General features: G+C 41.3%; 1 protein-coding gene across 4 annotated transcripts in view; it reads right to left on the bottom strand.

Annotated features, from left to right (window-relative positions):
* The window catches only part of GBF1 (golgi brefeldin A resistant guanine nucleotide exchange factor 1), a 102,508-nt gene that overhangs the window by 43,341 nt on the left and 45,235 nt on the right, over window positions 1-13,932 (bottom strand). The window lies entirely within an intron of this gene.

The following is a 13,932-nucleotide window of genomic DNA, read 5'->3' as shown; positions in this document are numbered from 1 at the left end:
AGAAACTTCAAGAATGAAAAAGAAATACAGAAAGGATTGCTCAGAACTAGGCAAAGTGGAAAAAACAATAACAACAACAACACAAGGGATCTAGACAGGAGGAGTCTTGAGGATTTAGGAGAAAAAGCAGTAAGCAGGAGATGAAGTCAGCCACAATACGGCCAGTACAGAGGCAAATAAGTGTGTTAGAAGTAACCTGGGCAATCCTGAGAAAAGAAATTCTGCAATACAGGTCTCTTTAAGTAGAAACAGTTGGCTCAACTTGCTGAAACCTACATTTTATTCCTAATCAAAGTTAACAAGTCTAACGGCTAATAGTGTCACAGGAACGCTGGCATTTACATTCCTGATGACACAATATTTCACTTAGCTGTCATATGAGCTTCTTTGGCATAGGGGAGAAAAAGCCTGCGATTCCTGGATCCTGAAATAAGCTACTGGTTTTGTACCTGCCAACACAATTATTTTACTTAAAAAGTAAGATAAAAATAAAATAATATAAAACCTCCTATACTAAGACAAGTGAAATTCCAAGTAAAGCAGAAAGCAAACAAAGCATCTTAACATATACTTGTGAAAAACCATTGTGAGATGACATGACATTGTCAGGCAGCAAAAGAGGAAGAATAATAGGTTTTGGTTGCTTTTTGTTTGTTTGTTTTACATTAAGACCATGGGGAACAGTATCCAACTGCAATAGTTTTGTGGTTAACTAAAGAAAAACTGTAAGTGAAAAAAGGAACCTTGGGAATCATTCTGCAGCCTCAGCTACCTTCCAACTACCAGTTCAAATCAGGCCAACACCATTAACTTGTGAGAGGTTAAAAGGAACGTGATGATTCAATCTTTTTGGCTTAAGAACAACTCCCCCAACTCGTCAGATAATATTCTGGTGTGGCATTACAATTGTGTCACCTCTCAATAGCTCATGGAAATGCAGAGGATCATAAGACATGCTTTCATCAATGTTTATTTAAGTGTGCTTTATAGAGCACTTGTCTGTGGTTACAAGCATCTGGACAACATTAAATATAATAAGACTACTAGGGATCAACACTCAAGCTCATCTTCCCCAAAGCTGATCCTTTCCATAGAACAGTCACCACCTAATCAATCCATCACAATGCTGTCAATTCCTTCAGCCTCCTTCAACTCAAAGAGCCCCAGGATGGAAAGGCTGCACCTTGGCCAGTAAGAAAATGGAATTTCAGAGACACCTGGATTAACATTCCCAACTCCAGGTATTCCACGCAGAGCAAGCCAACAGAACTGAACCGTTTTCCCTTCACACCAGAAGATGATCATTCGGTTCCTGTTTCACTGACACTGTGGTAAGCAAAGAAAGCACAGGCACCACATCCTCAGGATCTAGGACTTGGAAGCAAACATTAAACCCCACCCAAGGAGATGAACAATAACCGTACGCATCCTGCCCATGAAGAGACCTTGCATGAGCCCCTGATGTTTCTTCCCCTAATCCACAAATGTCTTAACAGTACTTCTCTTAAGCTGTTAAGTGTAACACAAGTGCACCAAGGCAAAAGGGAAAGCACGCCAGGTAGCATTCTGCATGCACCACAGCTTGTCTCATGGCATTACGTATGCACATAGCTGCACAGGTGGAATGAGAGGAAGCAGCCAAATTTGCTACCAAAGGACGCACAGGATATCTTACTCTCCATTAATCCCATTTCTGGTCAATAAACAGACCTTAACTTCACAAGCTGGAGAGGATCGGTTGTTTTTTTCTTTTCAGTCCTACTGAAAACAAGGCAGACACAAAACTTCATGTAAACTGGCTGAAGGTTCGATTCCCCTGCAATTTAACTGAACGTCCCCGCTCACATGAAGATCACAAAACGGCTTGCAATAATTAGGGTTTAACTTAGGCACATGCTGCTGATTACACAGCAGCTCTGGCCAGCTTCCCTGATATTCAGAGACGCCAGCTTTTATGGTAACACAGCATTTTACATTAAGCTCTCTGAAACTCATTGTGTATGCTGTAAAACTGTTTCAGACCGGTTAGTTGTTGCTGTGTCATCAAAAAAAAAAAAAAAACACTAAGGAAGAAGGGAATATTTTTAGTGCAAGATTTACCCACTGAACAACTACTTTCTGAGAGAGATCTAAATGTCAGTGAAATACCAACCACGCTGCTAAGTTTTTTCACATCTGAGGATTACTCACTTGATTACTACAACGAGCCCTTCTTACCAGCATTTGCAGACATTTAGGACTTAAGGTGATCACGGGCTCTCCTTTCAAAAAGAGAACTCAACCTCAGGAGCAGTGCTTGCTTCAATAAGAGGACTGAAAAATCATGCTGTGGCTATTCTTGCTGTACGTTGTCTTTAAGCAGATTACTCTCACTGCCTAAAATACCAAATTCAGCATCTGAAAGTGGCAGTAAAGCTACTTGGTTTTAACCAAATAACCGAAAATTATTAAAAACCAAAGTTTTTAACCAAATAAAAATGTCGCAAACAAGTCAGTAAGCCAAAGAAGATCACTGAAAATCTCCCTGAAAGGCTTTTATAGCCTGATGCTGAACATGGCAGCGTCCAGAACCAACCTGCCACCACCTTCAGGTCAATTACTGCAACTGCACGGGGTGCTCCTTGCTTTTCCTACTGGGGCTCAAGTTTAATCTGGAGCACAGAGCAGAAGGAATGAATAAGACTCTTTTCATAACACTTTGGTAACGTAGAACCATGTTCTTAAAAATAAACTGTTCTGCCCATAAGTTAAGACTTCATACAAGAGATACTTAAAGGCACCTAAAAACAATCTGTTAGGTTACATAAAGTCTGGATCTTTCTTGGCTACCTAACTGAAAGCAATGCCATGCTCTCCTGAAAGAATAATAAAAAAATGTAGAGAACCTCAGAAATGGCAGTAAAATCAATTACAATTTTAACAATTCCTTTCCCAAAGCAAAGCCGATATAAAGTAAATATTGAATGCTTGGAAGTGCATACTTGAAGCCTTGCAAAAGTTTTTCCAAAAAAGCAGCTCTGATTTTTCATTTCTTTGGATCTTGCTCTGCCAGATTCAGATTCAGGCATTACAAGTGAGGAAACCATAACCAGTGAGAAATTTGGGAACTGCTGCTGGAGTTGTTTCTTCCCAGCAAGAGACATTTCTCAGTATCTGAATTACAAGACGTGGGACGTTTCTCAGCTTAGGCTACTTGCAACTTGAAAATAAAACCTCTAAGCTTGATCTCAGCCTAAGATATTACAAGAGAAAAAAAGGAAAAAGGGTCCACAAGGAGATCAAAACTTCAGTAGGGATTCCTACATGCAGCCTTCCTTTAAAATCTATTCAATCTATGAAAAAATACATTAAAACAAGATCTAGTCTTACATGAAGAGCCTCAGCTGCGTTAGGGACTGGCAGGAAAGCCCCTTCCCATTCTTTTCACCCATGATCCATGGGCCCCTTCAATTAAATTGAAGGGAAGCCAGCGACCAGCAAGAAAAGTGCTCCCAAAAAAGTTCAGCTAGCCCAAAGCAGTACACGGAGATTGAAAAGTAGGGAAAGAATATCTTAAGTAGCAGAAAGCCAACTCCAGGGCTGGCGATTTTAATATGAGAACGGAATTCTGCTGAGACCACAGAGCTCTCCTTCACTCATCCTATGGATTATTTGCGCTTAGACACACATGTCTATAAAGATATTTAAACAACTAATTCATGTTTAAGCACCTAGCTCCCATTTCAGCAATCCCATCCAGCCGTTCTGGCACTTCAGCAAACAAGCGTTAGCAGACCCCTGGTGTCCCCTCTCTCCTGAAGTACAGGAGCAGGTCCCTCTCAGAAGCGGTTTCTTATTGTTAGCACACTGTTGGCACATTCCTGATGTAAAACGCTCACATAAGCTGCTTTCTCTGGCAGTTCAACTCTTCACTCCTGAATGACTCTTATCAGGATCGGCTATGCGTTCCGAATCAGAGTAAATGAACGAGAAAAAATTGTTTATGACAAGTTATTTCAACATCATTTGTCCCCAGGACAGGCAACTGCAACCCAAACCACATGACCTGGACTCCTCTTATGCAGCAGCTGTTGGCCTTTGACGCTCAGCCTTCAGAAAGGCTGTTTGAATTTTATCCCACGCACCCTCCAAAGCAGGCGAGCTCAGACAAGAATGATGCTTGAGTATGTGCTATTACCTTCCCTGCTTATGCACTGAATTGTTCAAAAAACAGGCACTCTCTTCTTAAGATGAGAAAAAGACAAAAAAAACCACCATAACAAAGAAGTCCAGCTCTTTAGGACTCCTGCCTACGAGCTCTATGAATTATGCCACGGAAAACAGAGGCAGCAGCAAGCACTTCCTGGCTCACCATCAAAAACACTTCCTGCAAACATTGCCCTTCTGGTCTATGCAACACTACATGAGCCTTATTCTTGATTCACCCACAAGAAACACCAAACCTTTTTGCCTTTTCACCCAAAGATGAGAAATTCCTGCAGTCTCTAAGTTGGAGAGGGAAGTAAAGTTACAAGGAAAAAGGACAGAATTGGACTTGCCCTTTAAAACCATCTGAAAGCATTCAGCAGCCATACTTTTCAGATTAAAAAAAAAAAACATTTCCAAAGTCTGACTGCTGGAATAAGTAGCGGCTCATTCTCACTCAGATCCAAATGCAGGACCACATGGCAAGGACAATTAGTTAATTTAGAGATTAACAAATCTAGCAAACAGAACTATAGTAACTTTTCTCTCTCTAAAAATCTGCATTGCTTGAATTTGTTCCACACAGAATAAATGAGGCAGCAGCCCCAGAACGATATATGCATATTGGTTCTAGGTCCCTTGGCAAAACTACAATTTCATCAGCTCCACAGCTGATGAATGGAGGAGGCACACGTTTCACCACTCTGAAAACAAATTCTGCCCACTGACTGGTCACACATGCCATTCTGCACCTGCAATGAAAGACATGCCCTGACTTCTACCAGCTAGGAAGTTTAGCCCAACATTTAACTCCAGTTACCCTTCATTAATTGGCAGATAGTTAGCACGTGTAAAAAAAGCTAAACTAGATGATCCACGTTAATTGGTGCCTGGACTTACGTTTCCCTCTTCACAGGCCTGGTATATAGTCAGGGTTTCAGTGGAAAGACACCTCTGTCCTGTCTTCCAACAAGGGCAGGGGGGCTGCTGTTGTTGTTTTGGTCTTTTTTTTCTTGCAAGGTCTAGACCAGCCATTGCAACACGGTGTGTAAATTAGGATGAAGCACTTCTCAGAATAATTTCTCATGTGAGAGAAGAATGGATCGCTACTTATACAATCTGACCTAGCAGCTAATATAATCATAGAAATATATAACCCCACTTTCTGAATATAACAATGACAATATCTACTTCACTCAATGCATCAGAAGGGGGTCATCAAAAAGACCAGACACCTGACATTTCCCACAGGTCCCCCCAAACCTCACTGTAACATCCCAGTCTAAGCCCTGAATACAGGAGATAACTGCATTCTACACCTGCCCAGGCTGACAGCTGAGGAGAAGCTGAGGGGCTGTGAGCTTACATCCCCATTTCCAGACCACATAAATACTAGTCTATTTTAAAAGACTGCGGGGATTGTCCACCGCAGCATACAAGCTCACCATGGAGATGTGTGGAAGCAAGCTTTGTGCATCTCTGGAATCAATTCTTCACCACAGTAAGCGCTACCAAAAATTGTATTTATGATAGACGTAAATATAGATCCAAAATTAAGGATATTCAAGCCAATGAAACAGTAGTGAGAATAAATTCCAGTCCTTTTCAGTGTGTCTGTAAAATACACTCTTCAAACCTAATTCTCTGTGAATTAAAATGGTCACTCGGGGGCCCAGGCCCACCATACCAAGAGGGAAACGGTGCCATTCACAGGCACACATGAATGCAAGACTAGGATTACAAATGCAGTTTGACAGGGGGAACCCAGAGCTGTCAAGTCTGTTCTGTTTGCCTAATTTCATTACAATGGCACAAATGCTTTCATTTGTCACACTCCAGCTTCATGTGTTTATCTCCCTTTCATTAAACATGACTTTAACAAATGATTGTTCCATAGTGCCAAGATCTCAAGAGCCCCTCAGAATTGAGATTTTATTTGGGGGAAGGATGACAGAATGCATACTGAGCATTTGGCAGTCTTGATATCCTCTGGTCAGGGTGGCATAAATTCAACTGAAATGTTGTCTCCTATAGGAATTATTTACATCTACCAGCAAAGCAGGAACCCTGACAGTCCCACCAGCGTTAGCCATTAGTTATCAGGGTTTTCATCCAATGCCACGCTTCAAATTCAGCTGTTCTGACTGCCCATTAAAAATCCCTGGACATTTTTTTTCATAAGCAGGTACTTGCTCTAGTATCCTCAGCCAAAATTACACTGAAAATTCCAGCTGTGTCTCTGCTGTTATTTCAAGTGCTTTTCACCCAGCCATTGTGTTCTACTCCAGAGGGAGATATGCTTCAGTGATATTACGAGAAGTAGAAGATGCTCACTTCATTCACAAGGAAAACAAATGCCATCAACAGGAAGCATCACAAAGCACAAGCTTTTGTGATTTCTATCCAGATAGACTTAAAGTACAGAAGAAAAAAAGATTCGGGATGAATTCTGAGCCCAACACAACTGTTCAGATTTCCTGAGTTTTTATCAGCAGTCATCAGATTGCTGAGCGCAGAAATTAAGTTGTTGGAGAAGAAGTTTATTTCAAAAGTTAAAGTTGGAAGAATTTGTTTAATTCTCATCTGATTTCCTACCACTGAAGAGAGCGCAGAGATTAGAATAATTGTACTTGACAAACTTTTTTCTGAGCTGTAGTTGACACATATTACAGGCATGAACTGAGGGGTAATTTGGCGTAGTGAGGTTGAAGGTCACTGGGAGAAGGCCTTGCTATGAATCTTAGAATGCTTCCTCTCACTCTCTGACCTGAATACCTCTGGAAGAACAATGATTATTCTGATGAAAGCAAACAAATCAATTATACTGTACTATATAGTACAAGCCTATTGTTTCCATATTGGTCTTCCTAAGGGTGTTTAGAGCCCTCGTACCTTAGTGGGATTTCAATGCTCATCCACACTTGTTTTTCAGAAAGTCTTCCTCCTACATCATGGCAGAAGATAAGTGCTAGAGCAACACCTGATTACATGAGCACATTCCAAAGAAAGATTAGACACATGGTTTGTAAAGCCACATATACAAATTCAGAAGTACTTAAACTTTGATCTCAGTTGTAGAGAGACTGATTGCTCTCTGGGAAAGGAGATGAGTGGACGCAGCTGAGTTGACCCTCTGAAAGGTACACAGGAATACACCACAGGTATAAAGGAATACACCATGACTTTTGTCTTTTTTTCAAAGACAGATGCAAGCTCTAAATTCGTAGGGCCAATTTTAAAGGCATTTAATCCTACTCCAGAAAACTGAATGGCTCAATAGCTCTACAAAAACTGATTTGAGATCCTACAAGTTTCTGAAGGGTTTTCTCCCATAGGTGGAAGTTATTCAATACAAAGCCCTGAACAACTTCCAGAGAAGAAAAATCAACTTTCACATAAACCTCTAAGGAAAAAGTCCTTCAGTAAGCTAAATCTCAATTAATTTCACAGGTGGCTGGAAGTTTAACTTTTTCTTTTCTTTTTAAACAAAAGAAAACTCTCATAGCAATGGAATGAGAAGGCCAAGAAGCAACAAAACCAGTATTTTTTTAAAAGGACTTACACTCATTGCAGCAGTTTTCAGTGTAATATTTTTGGTAGAAGACAGTACTGCAGCACGAACAACTTGCCAGATCTCTTTGAAGGAACACCACGGTGCTTACAGCAGCTTTTGCGATCTGAAAAATATACTAATCCCTACACAAAGTTCCTCATTTCTTTTACTAGGCTCAGCATAGCTCTGGTTGCTGGTACACAGCAAAGCTCTTCAGCTGGTAGCTGAAGGCAGTGTCAGTTGCATGCCAAGTTCTTCCCCTGAAGGAAAAGCTTCCCCTGTGGAAGAACAGCACCACAGCTGGAAATCACCAACACCTACACACTCTTCCAGCTTCACCTCTGGGTCTGTGCACTTTGGTGTCCTGGCAGCAGGTTTGAAGGGAAGCTATTTTTACAAGCAGATTACACTGCAGCTAAAAGGAACAAGACAATACAAGTGCGGATGCAAGAAAAGCATTCCTCCACAATTTGGTAGGATCAGCAAAGATGTAGAAAATCAGCACTGCCCACTTATTTATCATTCATTTAAATCGTTGCTGATACCTGGTGTCCTTCCACATCGCTAACATGGAAAGCAACCGTGTTTCTGGACTTGCACTTAGCTCAAATATTTTACAATGAAATACACCGTGAAATACCAAATTTAAGGTTTGTTTTCTTAAGACTCCACCACTGCTTATCTTTTTTTTTTTTAAAGCATGAAAATAAGCAAACCGTTTTTCTATTGATAAACAGCAGTCAAGGATTCATAAAAGTTCACTGCACTGCATAAGATACACTGTCTTCCAGCATAGGAAACAACCATCTTTAGTACTGCTCTAGGATCAAAGTTACCGCACCTAGCCCACAGTAGCTTCCCAGCAGCTGCTTATGTAAATCCCAGACAAAGAACTTCCTACTCCTTCCGAAGAACAGTCAGTATTCAGCAGTAAGTACGCAGCTCCCATTACTGCACTGGGAGAAAAAGTACTGTTTTATAAACTGAACTTTAAAAAAATCTGTAATGAAACATCTGCATATCCTGACAAAGGTACATCAACAAAATGCAGGTGATCTTCACCTTTAATCTCTGTTTAGAATCGGCTCAAATTGCTTAAAAAGATTTCTTACAAAAAATCAACACACACATGACACAAACCAGTTCTCGTGATGAACCTGCACGGGCTCTGAGCTTCAGAACCCACGGGCAGTCCTCAAATGCAGAGACACTCGGCTAAATGAAATTACTAAATCAAACTAAACCAAAGCAAAAAGCAGTCATCCCATGACAAACTCATCTGCCCTTGACCAAACACTGATAGTTATTGATCTTGCTGCCATTGTGAATTAGGGCCAGGTTTCCCAAGGTTCCCTCCTAATACGAGACAGGCAGCACGGCCACTCTAACAAGGCCGACTAGGCTAAATGAAACCTACGGGGAATTGCATCGCACACAACCAAGTCCAGAGGATGGACTGATCCGTCCATCTTCCTGACAGCACAAGTTTGATGTGTGTCAAGTTTAAGCACTCTTTTTCCTCTCTAAAAGAAATTGGCACATGTCGAAGGAAGAGCAATTAGGTTGTGACACTCTGCAGAACCCTGCTCAGGCGCTGTACTTGCTCCGCCATATTATTTTACACGTCTTGCACGGTACCAGGCCCAAACTAAGCAGGCAATTTAAAAGCCCAGGAGAAATTAAAACTTTCTTCCCTGGTATTTTAAAGCACAGTAATTCTCCACAGCCTTGTGTGTCTACCAAGCAATGAATAGCTTTCTCATTGCAAATTCACCCTGTTGTGCAAAGGAAAGCTTCACTATTTCTGGAAGGCTGGCAAAAAGAATTACAGTGTTATCATCAATTAGCTGTCTGGACGTTACCCTGTTCTGTTTACCTCTTTCTCGAGGGAAGCCAATGAGTGCCAAGGGGAAAAATTAAAAGGAAATCAAAGAACAAATCCCGAAAAAGCTAAGACATTTCTTGTGTTGCCAGAGAACCTAAAAAGGATCAGTGAGACAGACAACATCCAAAGGAGCGAAATGAAGAAAGGTCTGATGGCCCAAGAGGAAAGAGAATCTTTTAATAAGAAAAACCTCTCCAAGGTTTAGTACACCCTGCTGTTATGATTTACACAAATTCTTCTGTTTGACCTCAACCAATCTCAGAGTCATTGTGCTACAACCCAATATTGCCAGAAAGTAAAATTTACAAGTGCTAATGCTAAAACACAGTTGCCCAGAGCTCAAGTACCAATACCCTGAGTTACCACAGAAGCAAAATAGAAGCCTCAGGGGAGCAGGCTGCCAGACATCTTGGAAGTATTAGTTGCAATCCTACAGAGATGGAAAAGAGACACTATAGAACATAAGCAAAAGGGAGAAAAAATGGGCTGGTGGCAGTCAATCCTGCTGTTGCCTTAAGACATCTTAACAATAAAAACATTAAGCAACTTTTTTGTTGTTTTTTTCCTGCAGCGACGCTGAAGCAAGCAGTGAGGGTATGCACACAAAAGTAAAAATCTGTACTGCCACTACTGAAACAGCTCAATTCCTGTAACGATGAAAACAGGTGAGCATTACGTCCTTGAGAATGGACTGCGGATAAACAAATTTATCCATATTGCTGAATGCTGGACTGATCTACTAATACAAGGTGCTGATGTACAAAACATGAGTGTCAAATCTTGGCCTTTTGCTTTTTTTATTTAGTTTTTGAAACTGAAGAGATCCATGAATACAATTCAGTAACAGTCACCACCAGCTAGGATGTATCTTAATTATAGACACAATCTGTCCCCAACCCCATCTAATAGGATTTTTCCCACATACTGTAATGAAGCATCAGAAGACAGCTGTAAAACAATTCAAAAAAAGTCTGCAAGGAACAAAAATGACCTCAAAACCTTTGTGAAGAAACGAAGGGATTCCACACATTCATAAAAGGTACGATGCCCTTGTTGCAGCTTGGACAGAGGAATACACAAGCAGTCACACTCTATACCAGCTGGAGCCTAAGCATTTTATTTTCCCTTACCTGAAGACAGTAACTTCGCCTGCATTAACAAAACATATTAATTGCTAGGGTCACCACACCATCCCAAAAAGGCAAAGTTTCCTAACAGTAAGAGGTGGAAACGTATTTTTAGATTCCTATTCTGTCTGTTCCTCTAGACTCTGAGGATCTATATACTTTGTTGAATAGAAGCTATATGCCTTCAGCAGAAAAAAGGCACAGACAGTTCCAAATGTACCCCTTCCAAGCAGCAGGACTCTGGTGTTTTTCAGGGTTCAGCCTGACCCAGCTCTTCTCCAGGCAAGAGATGATCTTTGTTGGTAAGGGCCACAACCGGTTTAACATTTTAACCTGTAAAGTTAAATACAGTTGATTTTGTTCTGCTATTACTGATGAAAGAACAAGCTTACCCAACATTTTGATGTGATTTCCATCAGGAGGCCTTACCAACACTAAAATCCTACTTAAGCTACTGTTTCAGAACGCACACGAATACGGGTAGCCTACGAATGCAACTATTTCCATGAGGCAACACCAGACTACTCTGAAACATCAGACTGAGTCAAAGTTCCCACTGCAACACCTTCGCCAACGATCAGTTGCAATCTGGGACAATTTTTTTCTGTTCGCATTCCCAGTTTAGCCTGAGAGTTTCTCAGGACAGAGAGCGTCCGTGCATATACTGACAACTCATTTCTCTCCTGGTAAAGTTCCAAACACCAAATAAAGACTCAGGTACATGGCCTGACATAAACAACCTCGTCATCCTGCTCCTTAGTGCAACAGCTTCTTTGTGGTATTAAATTAACAGATAACAAATAACCAGTATACTGAGCAGCAGACTCCTTTAAGGAACTTGAGTAACTGTGGTATACAGGCCACTAGCTCTACCTTAGAAAGACAACACTGGTTCCCATCTCTACAAAATTGCCAAATAGATCTATTCCAGACTACTCCCAGTATTTCTGATATACTATATACCCATGACAGAAGAAAGCACTAGAGTGCCTCAGAAGCTCAGCTGAGTGATCCTGTCCTAACTTTCTAAAGACCGTCACTGACTGCATGTTGTCCAGCATGTGATCTAAAAATGATGGCACACCACAGAACTTTAATTCACACAGATAAATATGACTTTGGGCAAGCCACCTCCAGTTCACACACTTACATAGGTTTCTTCAATCCTTCTCTCCTCCCCTTTGGGCACAAAGCAGCCCAGCTCTCCAAGTGGAACACAGCACACACAGAACGGGTCAGCAGACACTACTCTGCTTTCACCTGCCACCCCTAGCACTTCTGCTGCCATGACCTTCGGGACAGAGTCATTATACTTCAACAGCGTCTATTCCCAAGAGCTGGTTAAAAGGCAGAGACAGAATAATTTCCTGTAGATTTTTAAGCCTAAACCTGATAGAATTTGCTCTGAAAGGACATAAGCACATATAGAAATAACCAGCATTAGATCGTAGCAAGGTTCTTGATCGCAGGTAGGTAAAGCAGTTCTGCTCTCAGACTCTGCTGCTCACCTCCTCTTCCCACCTTTGGGCAAGTCACTTCACCCCTGCTACAGTTCCTCATATGAAAGGGAAGATATGTGGAGTTCTCAAGTCCTCCCAGTCCTATCATCCCACTTTTCCCCCTCAAACCAAAAGTTAGCTATGACTCTTGGTGAAGGAAACTATTTTTCAAGTCCACATGTAAGTTAGGGAAATTCAACAAGCACTGTATAACGCAAGTTGAAAATAACTTTTATGATTCATCACACAGAGAACCAGTAGCTCAGAGTTCAGTCTGTGAAGTACCAGGGAAATTAACAGGGACGTGCTGGTGTCATGTCTAGAAACAACTTGGCATTATCTGGTCACTCACTTTTGGGGTGCCTATGTTAAGGAACTCTACTAAAAACCCCTAACTTTTACGGGACGAAATGTAGATCCCTTTTTCAAAACCAGCAGTTAAACAGCTAGTCTTGTCAGAACGAAACCACTTGATATAGAGCAGTATCTTGTTCAGCTCTGAGGCCAGTGCTTAAAGCCAGAAAGTGACCCTAGGTACAGAAGGACTTCGAGGGCCCTTCCAAAAACTTGGGATGAAATCCCAAAGCTCTGGGAGAGCAAGGCGAGCACCTGTTTTCCTGAATGGTCAATTTTTTTATGCTGCATACTTTACACAGAAGCTGTATTATTCTGGAGAAGCTGCATTCCAGCCAAGAGTGCACAGTTAATGTTTTTTGCAGCCCCCAGCCTTCGGTGATGGATGACCATTTTATAATGAAATACTTTATGCTCAGTCAACTTACAAATAACGGATGTTTTATCACACTGAATTAAAAAGAATGTTTTTAACAACAACAACAGAAAGCATCAGACAAGAGGATCGGTGATGAGCAGAAGCAAAAGTTATTCCTGCTAAGGAAAAAAAAAATCCAAGTGATGTTTCACTTAACTCTTTCACTGCTCTCCAGCAGCACGTGGAAATGATGCACGAGCCAGTATTTGCTCTGAAAACACCACCATGAGAGTCCTGGGCTAGACCACTGAGGCGTGCGTATATAAGGCTTCTACAAGAAGGGTTTGGTCTGTAATGTCTCAATTAGGTTTCCACAAAGGTACGGCTATAAACTATGCACTGTCTAAAGATAAACCTTTCAAAATCCTTTTCTCTCATGCCTTCTTACCAGCATTACCAAAATCATTCCTCAGACAACCCTTAATCAGCTATTAATCCTCCTAGCACTGCTCCCACCTGTCAACGGTGAGTGAGAAGCCAGGGAAGTAAATGCCCTGCACTCAAAGACTACTGCAATTTCTACATTAAGGTTGGCAAGCAAACCCCCAAATTCAACTGATTACCTTGTTCAAGACTCAGTGCTTGGTATTACCCGACTGTTACTGCTGCTACATGCTGCAGGACAAGAAGCCCCATAGCTCACAGGAACACACTGGAATCAACACCAGCCTTTGAAAGCCCTGGCAAAAGCCCACCACAGCAGAAGTCCTCATTGTGCTTTTCTCAAAACTAGCATATGAAAAAGTTTCTAATCCAATCCAAACATGGCAGAATGCCTTTTCATTCTCATATTACCTTTTGCTTTTAGGAAAAGAGTCTCTCTTAATAACAACAAAGCAATGGAAAATACAGATAAGTCTGAGATGCAGGAGACACAAGCTGCAAAAAGGGAAATGCCAACTAGATATTAT

Source organism: Anser brachyrhynchus (assembly GCF_964034855.1).
Source record: "Anser brachyrhynchus genome assembly, chromosome: 6".
In the NCBI taxonomy this organism is placed as follows: domain Eukaryota; kingdom Metazoa; phylum Chordata; class Aves; order Anseriformes; family Anatidae; genus Anser; species Anser brachyrhynchus.
Note: the sequence above shows the minus strand (reverse complement) of the source record. Positions and strands in the feature narration are given on the sequence as shown.